Raw genomic sequence first — 12,021 nt, 5'->3', positions numbered from 1 at the left:
TTACATCTTATATGTCATTATTAATGTACTAGTACTCAAAAAATATGAACTGATTTGTGTTGGCATATATTAGTTAATTTACGTTTTAGTATTGATGATAAGGTTAATGAGTCCAAAATTTCATGAGAATAAGGTTTGTGACTTACTATTATCAGCTTCACTTTTTAATTGCTCTGAATTATGCTAATATAAATCTAAGAACTTGAATTTCTACACAAGAAACATGAACAGAGGGTAAGACATTGACCTCCATCGATCAACATTGTAGTCAGGATTGGGATAAGGAAACTTGTTTGCAAAGGCAAGGGAGGGTGGTGAGGCAAAGGCTTTCTGAAGAAATCTTTCTGGGAAGTGGGAATATTTTATTAGAGTTATTTTTAGAAACAATTTTACATTTAGGATTTAATCTTTGGACTTAAATAAACAAATAGGTGTCAATAGAAACTTAGGTATTAAAAGCTGGATACTTGAATCTTTACTACATGTAAATAGAATCTTATTCTTTAGAAGTTACTAACCCTCTTTTTTGGTGATTTGTCCTTTTGCTCTTCCTTCCCAGCTACTTTAATGACATGTGATGACAGGTTTTCTATGTGCTCTTTGCCCTTACCTACTATCACTGTATGAACACTCGAACATACACTCAGGGAAAATGATGTTGTTATTTATTGTGGTTTTTAGCAGAATAAAAGTACTGTAGTTGGTTGCTAACATCACCACCTTGTGTACAGATATTTTTTTGCATGCAGTTTCCTAATGTCATTAAGCAGTATTGTAGTTTCATTACGTAGTAATGTAGCACTTCGATTACTGACAACATTTAAATAATTTTGTAATTCAAAATCTGAAAAAATAAACTATGGTTTATTTTTAGTTCTTTGCAATTATTTAACCACCTAACATTTCTCTGTACTCAAATAAGAAGCAAAAATGCCCTAGAGGCTTTAAGAACTGAGAATTTGTCAAAATATTCTCTAAAACAATGGCCAAGGAATTCTGAGTAAAAAGGAAAAGAAATACTTAAATTTCCTGATCATTCATAATAATACCAACAGTACACACAGCCAGTGCCCACAGTATCTGATTGGTAAATCTCTAATTCTAACAATTTTTTTCACTAAGCAGTTTTATCTCACTCAATAGGCTAATATTGGAAATTATTACTTACTTGAAAGTATTTTGGTCTCTATCCAAAGATGAGGAGAATCTCTGAGATATAAAACTTCTCTTTCTAGTGGTTTCTGGCACATCAGAATCCCATAGCAAGTTTTATAATTTTCAGTTGTCCTTGGAGATCAATGAAGTTAGGTTGATTGGACTCCATTACTGTTCCAAAAGGACATACCTTGTGGCCTAATGGAAGAGGTGGCAGCTACAGGGGAAAAGACCAGAATATTTGATAAATTCAGTGTAGTCCCAAAGGAAACAAACATGCTCCCTTTTACTCCCTCTCTCACAATAAAAATTCCAGCCCATTCCTAGAAAGAAACAATTTTGCATTTGGATTTTTGTGTTACTTCTTACATAGTTTCTCAATATCTCTCCCTCTCCCTCTCAGCCTGTCTCTCCCTCCTTCTCTGTAAATAAACATATTAAAACTTATTACCTCACACAGTAGCTAAATAAGACTATTACAAGTTGTTGAGAGTAGCATTACAATGTTTCTTTCACCTCTACAGTTTTCCTACATAAAGTTTGATTATATGGTAAAAACTTTAGAATGTTCCTAAGCATACAAGGCAAAGCATAGCAATCTAAATCTGTTGTGTGTGTGTGTGTTTGTGTGTGTGTGCGCGCACCTGTCTGTGATAACTTGGCTCTTTTCTTTCTTTTTTTTTCCTAGTTTTATTTTATTCTATTTTTTTTCTGATTTTTGATTTTTATTTTACTTATTTTTTTATACAGCAGGTTCTTATTAGTCACCAGTTTTATACACATCAGTGTATATATGTCAATCCCAATCTCCCAATTCATCACACCCCCACCCCCACCCCCGCTGCTTTCCCCACTTGGTGTCCATACGTTTGTTCTCTACATCTGTGTCTCTGTTTCTGCCCTGCAAACTGATTCATCTGTAACATTTTCTAGATTCCACATATATGCGTTAATATACGATATTTGTTTTTCTCTTTCTGACTTACTTCACTCTGTAGGACAGTCTCTAGATCCATCCACGTCTCTACAAATGACTCAGTTTTGTTCCTTTTTATGGGTGAGTAATATTCCATTGTATATATGTACCACATCTTCTTTATCAATTCATCTGTTGATGGACATTTAGGTTGCATCCATGACCTGGCTATTGTAAATAGTGCTGCAATAAACATTGGGGTGCATGTGTCTTTCTGAATTATGGTTTTCTCTAGGTATATGCCCAGTAATGGGATTGTTGGATCATATGTTAAATCTATTTTTAGTTTTTTAAGGAACCTCCATACTGTTCTCCATAGTGGCTGTATCAATTTACATTCCCACCAACAGTGCAAGAGGGTTCCCTTTTCTCCACACCCGCTACATCATTTGTTGTTTATAGATTTTCGGATGATGCCCATTCTAACTGGTGTGAGGTGATACCTCATTGTAGTTTTGATTTCCATTTCTCTAATAATTAGTGATGTTGAGCAGCTTTTCATGTGCTTCTTGGCCATCTGTATGTCTTCTTTGGAGAAATGTCTATTTAGGTCTTCAGCCCATTTGTGGATTGGGTTGTTTGTTTTTTTAATATTGAGCTGCAGGAGTTGTTTATATATTTTGGAGATTAATCCTTTGTTGATTCATTTGCAAATATATTCTCCCATTCTGAGGGTTGTCTTTTCGTCTTGTTTATGGTTTCCTTTGTTGTGCAAAAGCTTTTACGTTTCATTAGGTCCCATTTGTTTATTTTTGTTTTTATTTCCATTACTCTAGGAGGTGGGTCAAAAAAGATCTTGCTGTGATTTATGTCCAAGAGTGTTCTTCCTATGTTTTTCTCTAAGAGTTTTATACTGTCCGGTCTTACATTTAGGTCTCTAATCCATTTTGAGTTTATTTTTGTGTATGGTGTTAGGGAATGTTCTAATTTCATTCTTTTACATGTAGCTGTCCAGTTTTCCCAGCACCACTTATTGAAGAGGCTGTCTTTTCTCCATTGTATATCCTTGCCTCCTTTGTCATAGATTAGTTGACCATAGGCACGTGGGTTTATCTCTGGGCTTTCTATCTTGTTCCATTGATCATGTTTCTGTTTTTGTGCCAGTACCATACTGTCTTGATTACTGTAGCTTTATAGTATAGTCTGAAGTGAGGGAGTCTGACTCCTCCAGCTCCAGTTTTTTTCCCTCAAGACTGCTTTGGCTATTTGGGGGTTTTTGTATCTCCATACAAATTTTAAGATTTTTTGTTCTAGTTCTGTAAAAAATGCCATTGGTAATTTGATAGGGATTGCATTGAATCTGTAGATTGCTTTGGGTAGTATACTCATTTTCACAATATTGATTCTTCCAATCCAAGAACATGGTATATCTCTCCATCTGTTGGTATCATCTTTAATTTCTTTCATCAGTGTCTTATAGTTTTCTGCATAAAGGTCTTTTGTCTCCCTAGGTAGGTTTATTCCTAGGTTTTATTCGTTTTGTTGCAGTGGTAAATGGGAGTGTTTCCTTAATTTATCTTTCAGATTTTTCATCATTAGTGTATAGGAATGCAAGAGATTTCTGTGCATTAATTTTGTATCCTGCAACTTTACCAAATTCATTGATTAGCTCTAGTAGTTTTCTGGCGGCATCTTTAGGATTCTCTATGTATAGTATCATGTCATCTGCAAACAGTGACAGTTTTACTTCTTTTCCAATTTGTATTCCTTTTATTTCTTTTTCTTCTCTGATTGCCGGGGCTAGGATTTCCAAAACTATGTTGAATAATAGTGGTGAGAGTGGACATCCTTGTCTTGTTCCTGATCTTAGAGGAAATGCTTTCAGTTTTTCACCATTGAGAATGATGTTTGCTGTGGGTTTGTGGTATATGGCCTTTATTATGTTAAGGTAGTTTCCCTCTATGCCCTCTTTCTGGAGAGTTTTTATCGTAAATATGTGTTGACTTTTATCAGAGGTTTTTTTCTGCATCTACTGAGATGATCATATGGTTTTTCTTCTTCAATTTGTTAATATGGTGTATCACATTGATTTGTGTATATTGAAGAATCCTTGCATCCCTGGAATAAATCCCACTTTATCCTGGTGTATGATCCTTTTAATGTGTTGTAGGATTCTGTTTGCTAGTATTTTGTTGAGGATTTTTCTTTTTTTAAAAAATAAATTTATTTATTTGTTTATTAACGGCTGCGTTGGGTCTTTGTTGCTGTGCACGGGTTCTCATTGTGGTGGCTTCTGTTGTTGCAGAGCATGGGCTCTAGGAGCACGGGCTTCAGTAGCTGTGGCTCAAAGGCTGTAGGGCACAGGCTCAGTAGCTGTGGCACACGGGCTTAGTTGCTCTGCGGCATGTGGGATCCTCCCAGACCAGGGATCGAACCCGCATCTCCTGCATTGGCAGGCGGATTCCCAACCACTGCGCCATCGGGGAAGCCCTTGTTGAGGATTTTTGCATCTATATTCATGAGTGATATTGGTCTGTAATTTTCTTTTTTTTTAGTATCTTTGTCTGGTTTTGGTATCAGGGTGATGGTGGCCTCATAGAATGAGTTTGGGAGTGTTCCTTCCTCCACAAGTTGTTGGAAAAGTTTGAGAAGGATGGGTGTTAGCTCTTCTCTAAATGTTTGATAGAATTCATCTGTGAAGCCATCTGGTCCTGGACTTTTGTTTGTTGGCAGATTTTTAATCACAGTTTCAATTTCATTACTTGTGATTGGTCTGTTCATATTTTCTATGTCTTCCTGATTCAGTCTTGGAAGGTTATACCTTTCTAAGAATTTGTCCATTTCTTCCAGGTTGTCCATTTTATTAGCATAGAGTTGCTTGTCATAGTCTCTTAGGATGCTTTGTATTTCTGCGATGTCTGTTGTAACTTCTCCTTTTTCATTTCTAATTTTATTGATTTGAGTCCTCTCCCTCTTTTTCTTGATGAGTCTGGCTAATGGTTTATCAATTTTGTTTACCTTCTCAAAAGAACCAGCTTTTAGTTTTATTGATCTTTGCTATTGTTTTCTTTGTTTCTATTTCATTTATTTCTGTTCTGATCTTTATGATTTCTTTCCTTCTGCTAACTTAAGGTTTTGTTTGTTCTTCTTTCTCTAGTTCCTTTAGGTGTAAGGTTAGATTGTTTCAGATTTTTCATGTTTCTTGAGGTAGGCTTGTATAGCTATAAACTTCCCTCTTAGAACTACTTTTGCTGCATCCCATAGATTTTGGATCGTCGTGTTTTCATTGTCATTTGTCTCTAGGTATTTTTTGATTTCTTCAGCGATCTCTTGGTTATTTAGTAACATATTGTTTAGCCTCCATGTGTTTGTGTTTTTTACGTTTTTTTTCCCCTGTAATTGATTTCTAATCTCATAGCATTGTGGTCAGAAAAGATGCTGGATATGATTTCAATTTTGTTAAATTTACTGAGGCTTGATTTCTGACCCAAGATGTGGTCTATCCTGGAGAATGTTCCATGCACACTTGTTTGCTGTTTTAGGATGGAATGTCCTATAAATATCAATTAAATCTATCTTGTCTATTGTGTCATTTAAAGCTTCTCTTTCCTTATTTATTTTCATTTTGGATGAGCTGTCCATTGGTGTAAGTTAGGTGTTAAAGTCCCCCACTATTATTGTGTTACTGTTGATTTCCTCTTTTATAGCTGTTAGCAGTTGCCTTATGTATTGAGGTGCTCCTATGTTGGGTGCATATATATTTATAATTGTTATATCTTCTTCTTGGATTGATCCTCTGATCATTATGTAGTGGCCTTCCTTGTCTCTTGTAACATTCTTTATTTTAAAGTCTATTTTATCTGATATGAGTATTGCTACTCCAGCTTTCTTTTGATTTCCAGTTGCATGGAATATCTTTTTCCATCCCCTCACTTTCAGTCTGTATGTGTCCCTAGGTCTGAAGTGGGTCTCTTGTAGACAGCACATATATGGGTCTTGTTTTTGTATCCACTCAGCAAGCCTGTGTCTTTTGGTTGGAGCATTTAATCCATTCACGTTTAAGGTAGTTATCAATATGCATGTTCCTATGACCATTTTCTTAATTGTTTTGGGTTTGTTTTTGTAGATCCTTTTCTTCTCTTGTGTTTCCCACTTAGAGAAGTTCCTTTAGCATTTGCTGTAGAGCTGCTTTGGTGGTGCTGAATTTTCTTAGCTTTTGCTTGTCTGTAAAGCTTTTGATTTTTCCAACGAATCTGAATGAGATCCTTGCCGGGTAGAGTAATCATGGTTGTAGGTTCTTCCTTTCATCTCTTTAAGTATATCATGCCACCCCCTTCTGGCTTGTGGAGTTTCTACTGAGAAATCATCTGTTAACCTTATGGGAGTTCCCTTGTATATTATTTGTCATTTTTCCCTTCCTGCTTTTAATAATTTTTCTTTGTCTTTAATTTTTGCCAATTTGATTACTATGTGTCTCGGCATGTTTCTCCTTGGGTTTATCCTGTATGGGACTCTCTGTGCTTCCTGGACTTGGGTGGCTATTCTCTTTCCCATGTTAGGGAAGTTTTCGACTATAATCTCTTCAAATGTTTTCTCGGGTCCTTTCTCTCTCTCTCCTCCTTCTGGGACCCCTATAATGCAAATGTTGTTGCATTTAATGTTGTCCCAGAGGTCTCTTAGGCTGTCTTCATTTCTTTTCCTTCTTTTTTATTTTGTTCAGCAGCAGTGAATTCCACATTCTGTCTTCCAGGTCACTTATCCATTCTTCTGCCTCAGTTATTCTGCTATTGATTTCTTCTAGTGTAGTGTTTTTTTTTGTTTTTGTTTTTTGTTTTGTTTTGTTTTTTGTGGCCTCTCCCACTGCAGAGCACAGGGTCCGGACACACAGGCTCAGCGGGCATGGCTCACGGGCCCAGCCGCTCTGCGGCATGTGGGATCTTCCCGGACCGGGGCATGAACATGTGTCCCCTGCATCGGCAGGTGGACTCTCAACCACTGCGCCACCAGGGAAGCCCCTGTAGTGTAGTTTTCATTTCAGTTATTGTATTGTTCATCTCTGTTTGTTGTTCTTTAATTCTTCTAGGTCTTTGTTAAACATTTTTTGCATCTTCTCGATCTTTGCCCCCATTCTTTTTCCGAGGTCCTGGATCATCTTCGCTATCATTATTCTGAATTCTTTTTCTGGAAGGTTGCCTATCTCCACTTTCTTTAGTTGTTTTTCTGGGGTTTTATCTTGTTCCTTCATCTGGTACATAGCCCTCTGCCTTTTCATCTTGTCTATCTTTCTGTGAATGTGGTTTTTGTTCCACAGGCTGCAGGATTGTAGTTCTTCTTGCTTCTGCTCTCTGCCCTCTAACTTGGCTATTTTCAAATGGAAGTTTCATTTGACAGGTCTAAGAGATCTTGTTATGTTGACCAGTGGTTAGTTTTCTTCTAGTCATGAGCTTAATATGTTCTTCTATCAAGAGATTAAGAAAATCTTGAAAAGGTAGGTAGTTCTTTAAAATTTTATTTATTTAATTTATTTTATTTTTTGGCTGCGCTGGATTTTCATTGCTGCACGCAGGCTTTCTCTAGTTGTGATGAGTGGGGGCTACTCTTCGTTGCGGTGCATGGGCTTCTCATTGCAGTGCCTTCCCGTTGCGAAGCACAGGCTCTAGGCGTGTGGGCTTCAGTAGTTGTGGTGCAAGGGCTCAGTAGTTGTGGTGCAAGCACTCAGTAGTTGTGGCTCGCGGTCTCTAGAGTGCAGGCTTATAGTTGTGGTGCACGGGCTTATTTGCTCTACGCAGTGTGGGATCTTCCCAGACCAGGGCTCGATCCCGTGTCCCCTGCGTTGGCAGGTGGATTCTTAACCACCGCACCACTAGGAAAGCCCCGAAAAGGCAGGTAGTTTTGACAAAATGAATTTTGGGGGGGTATTTTTACAATGATAATTTCTCTGGTAAATTTAGCAGCAAAATCACATAGTAAAGCTAGAGTTCAGTTCCTCTTATTACAAAAACTTCTTGTCAAGTCTTTTAGCTCTGATTTCTGACTAATCACACATGGGAAGCTTATTAAAAATTGATGGATTTTCTCAAGATTATTTCTCATTTTTTTTCTATACTGTAATAATAACAGTATATTTATAGATTATCTCTTGGTTTCCAAAGTACAAAAATGACTTCTTTTGTGTTAACAGCAATACTGTGAGGTTGGTCCCTAATTTCATATATGAGCAAATTGAGGATCAGAGGCATGACAGGGAAATTCTCATGAGCATATAGATGTTGGTAGCAGAGTGTGTAAAGCACTCAGGTTTTGTGATTCTTAGTTCAGTGTTACATCCTCCACTGTGCTTGTGTCTTTGGGACAAGCACAGCACTTTTTAAATGTAGATATTATGAGTTAAGGCCATTTTGGTACATGTTTCCCCCATGCTTAGTGGAAGTCTATCCATGCAGGAGTCTGGTGGAAGGTCACCCTGGTGCCATGTAGTCAAACACAGAAGTAGCGTTCACCATTTACTTACTCATGTTCTTAGCTTAGAATCAAACAGAGTCATTATGGGAGGCTGTATTTATTATTTAGCTCTGACAGCAAACAGATGTGTACACATTTATATACATGATAAGTATGTAACATTTGTGAGATATTTAATGATTCATAAAAGCATAAAATAAAATTTTTTGAGATGTACCTAAAAGGAATAAAAATCCATAGACACTTTCGTATGGATTTTATTGTAGAGGCATCAGGCTTCCATCCCAGTATTATTTATTTAATATTAGAAAAATGTTTCAAGTGTTTGATGTTTAAAGGGCCAACCACTAATGATATTTAAAGGGAGAAAATGAACATGCAAAGGCTTCAGAATGTTTGTTGGATGTTTTCTCTTTATGTTGTATCTACTTATGCTAAGCAGTGTTACTGAACTGAATAAACTCTAATGTAAAACTGAGATTCATTAAACTGTTAACTTTTTTTAAATTGGTTACTTGTATTTGAAAAAGCGATAATGGAAGTGAAAAACAATGTTGCCACAAAAATAAAGATGATCTTTTGAGGCTACAAAAATAGAAAAAAATAGTATGTATTTTTTAAATCCCATTTTAAAATTTACATAGGAGAGTAAATAAAGTAAGAAGTTGTTAAGTAATTTCCACCAAGTAGTAACTAAATACTACTTGGTGGAAATTACTTAACAACTTCTTACTTTTCCCCAAAGATTCAGAGAATGAAACAGATTTCTATAGGACAGAATGCAGCTAAATGTTCTCCTTGGCAAATATTTGAACTTCTATGCCTGAGACATTAAGAAAATGTCACTCAAATAAAGATGAAATTGAACAAACCTATCACTACCTCGAAAAAAAGAAGTAAACAGTGGAATTTGGTCTAAGCTAACTTTGTTTCCTAAACTCAAAATTATAACAATAAAGTTCTTTATATGAGCAACTTTGTGAACTGAAAGAAGGGGCAGTCTACATTTCTTTCCATGTATCAAGCCAAAGAAATGAAGGGAGAAAAATCATTCTTCTCTGTTGGCCTCCTGTGTAAAATTTCTTTTCTTATCATCCCATCTAGTCATATCTTTCTGCAGTTTGAATTACCCTCTTTTCCTCAGACTGGTAAGGCAGTGAAAGGATGTTTGTTCTGCTAATTAACTTTATTACCCTGATAACTCCCTGCAGCCTTTGACGAAAACAATTACCGTTACTCCTTTTTTCCCCCACTGGCAAAAAAAAAAAAAAAAAAAAGAAAAAGGAAAAAAAAAAACTATTAATTAGAAACAAGGCCCAGGTCCCTGCCATGTTATCCTGCCACGTTCCCAGGCCCTCGAGCAGGATAGCATTACATTGTCAGTAGTAATTTAGCTCTCATCTGTCTCTGCTAATTATTGTCACATTCATCAAATTCATCAACAAAAGTGCTCTCAGAAGGATTGCATATTTGCAGTTAATACAGCATAAACTGGTATTACCCATCACCACATTTGTGATGATGAGAGGGACACAACTTATTCATCCCTAATTAGAGCAAGCTGGGTAATTAATTATGCATTCCGCCTTATTACTTCTGAGTTCCCAGATATTGTTTGTCTAAAAAGGGGGAGAAAGCAGGAGAGAGAAGCCTGAAAATGCAAAAAAAAAAAAAAAAAAAAAAGGGTGATGTGTTTTGTCACATGCGCTATGCCATAATTCCCACCTGACAAACTAGCTGAATCAGTGGAAAATTGCGAGTTGTCAGCAGCAGAATAAACTGCTGTAATAGCTGATTAATGATCAGCACCTGTGACAGGTGCTGTACGGGACTGTAAACTTGGTTTGATTAACAGTCACTGGACGAATAAATATTAGTGACAGTCATCGGAGAGCAAGTTTGCTTGTTTTCTTCCCTGTTAACAAATCGTACGCATTAAAGTTATTGATATTTCTGTCTGAGACACTATTTTTTTGTAGTTATCTGGCAACATTGGCAGTGAGTTGTAATAGACTGTGTTTGTTTCTGTTCTGTAATTTTATTTCAGAACTAAAATTGTATTTTGACAAGATGACCTGTTGGGGTTTAAATCTACCACGTATGGAAGAAAAGACTAAAAAATAACAGGATTCACACTTGGTTTAATTTATGCTCACCTGCTAGTAATCTGTGTATGGGTGTGTGTACGTGTACGTTTATACGCACACATATACATATTCATTATATCCATTTACAAGTATGTCCAATAACTATTAAGGAATGTTCATGCTAAAATAACATAGACACAAACTTAGGGTGTGTGATGTTCAGTTATTTAAAAAAATGTTGGTTGATTTTTTTTTTTCCAGAGTTGGATATTTTCTCTGGAAACGTTGGCAGTCTAAGTTTCCCCAATCCTGTGTCTCAATCCCAAACTGAAGGGAGCATTTTCCTGAGGCAGCTATTCAAAACTGCTGCCAGCTTGATTGCTTCTACTGAATTGAACAGTTACAAACAGATTGGTCAGGAGGTGATTAACCTGTTTGAGCTGACTGATTATTAACCAAGAGTCAAGTTTTGTGCATAGGCAAGCAAAGCGTGAAAGAAGGAACCCAGTCTTTTTTTTTTAAGGTCATTTACTATGGTAAAATACTAGTTTTGAATTGTGTATTTGAATATTGTAGTTTTGAATTGTGTATAGAGTGGTTAGGATTGTGGGTTTTGGAATCCTAAAGACCTGCTTTCAAATTTTGATCCTGCTAACTAGTTGTATGAGTTTGGGTAAATTACTTAATCTGATTTTTCAGCCTCTCAGCTACAAAATGGGAGCATTTTCAACCTATATTATAGTGTTACTGTGAGGATTAAATGAGATAATGTGTGTAAAGCATCCTAGCACAGTGCCTAGAATAGAAAGCACTTATTAATAATTAACATTTAATTATTATTAACACAACTGTTTGAAATTAGAACAGTCAAATTACCTTCAGTTTCCATTTCACATGATGAAATGTTTTAAGAACAACTAATTATCTTTTTCCTCCACATATTCCAAAATAATAACAAAACTTTTTAAAAAACAACTTTATGCTCACTTATCCCTGAGTGAAAATTGAGAAAAGATTAGTAATATCCCTGGGTAGTAGATATCCCAAGGTGCTGCTCTGATTTATTGAGATGTTTCTCAGAAGCACGAAAGTTGGAATTGATGAGGTGGGGCATAGGCTCGAATGTCTTCAGAAACTTCTGGGTTGATGATAGAGACAGATCTGAGTAATGTTTATTTATCATAACTGAGATATTGAGATAGTAAAAAAACAAACATGAACAATAAAAATAACATCAAAGTAAATTCATTTTGATAATTTAGTATATACTTTAATATTAATCATCTAATAGAGAATGAAAATTGGGAAAGTATAGAGAGGTAGTATAGTGCAATTACAGTTTTTGAAACAGTGTTGAGCAGTAATAAAACTACCATATTTCTAGGACATTAGGGAATATGT

At 36.1% G+C, this 12,021-nt stretch overlaps 1 long non-coding RNA gene across 1 annotated transcript in view; it reads right to left on the bottom strand.

Annotated features, from left to right (window-relative positions):
* Positions 1-1,187: 1,187 nt before the first annotated feature.
* Positions 1,188-12,021, bottom strand: part of LOC307186734 — a 425,306-nt gene continuing 414,472 nt past the window's right edge. Inside the window, exon 3 of the long non-coding RNA XR_013828454.1 lies at positions 1,188-1,372. This is a non-coding gene — a long non-coding RNA (uncharacterized lncRNA). The remainder of the gene's footprint in view (positions 1,373-12,021) is intronic.

The sequence above is a fragment of the Stenella coeruleoalba genome (assembly GCF_951394435.1).
Source record: "Stenella coeruleoalba genome assembly, chromosome: 5".
NCBI classification, from domain to species: Eukaryota; Metazoa; Chordata; class Mammalia; order Artiodactyla; family Delphinidae; genus Stenella; species Stenella coeruleoalba.
Note: the sequence above shows the minus strand (reverse complement) of the source record. Positions and strands in the feature narration are given on the sequence as shown.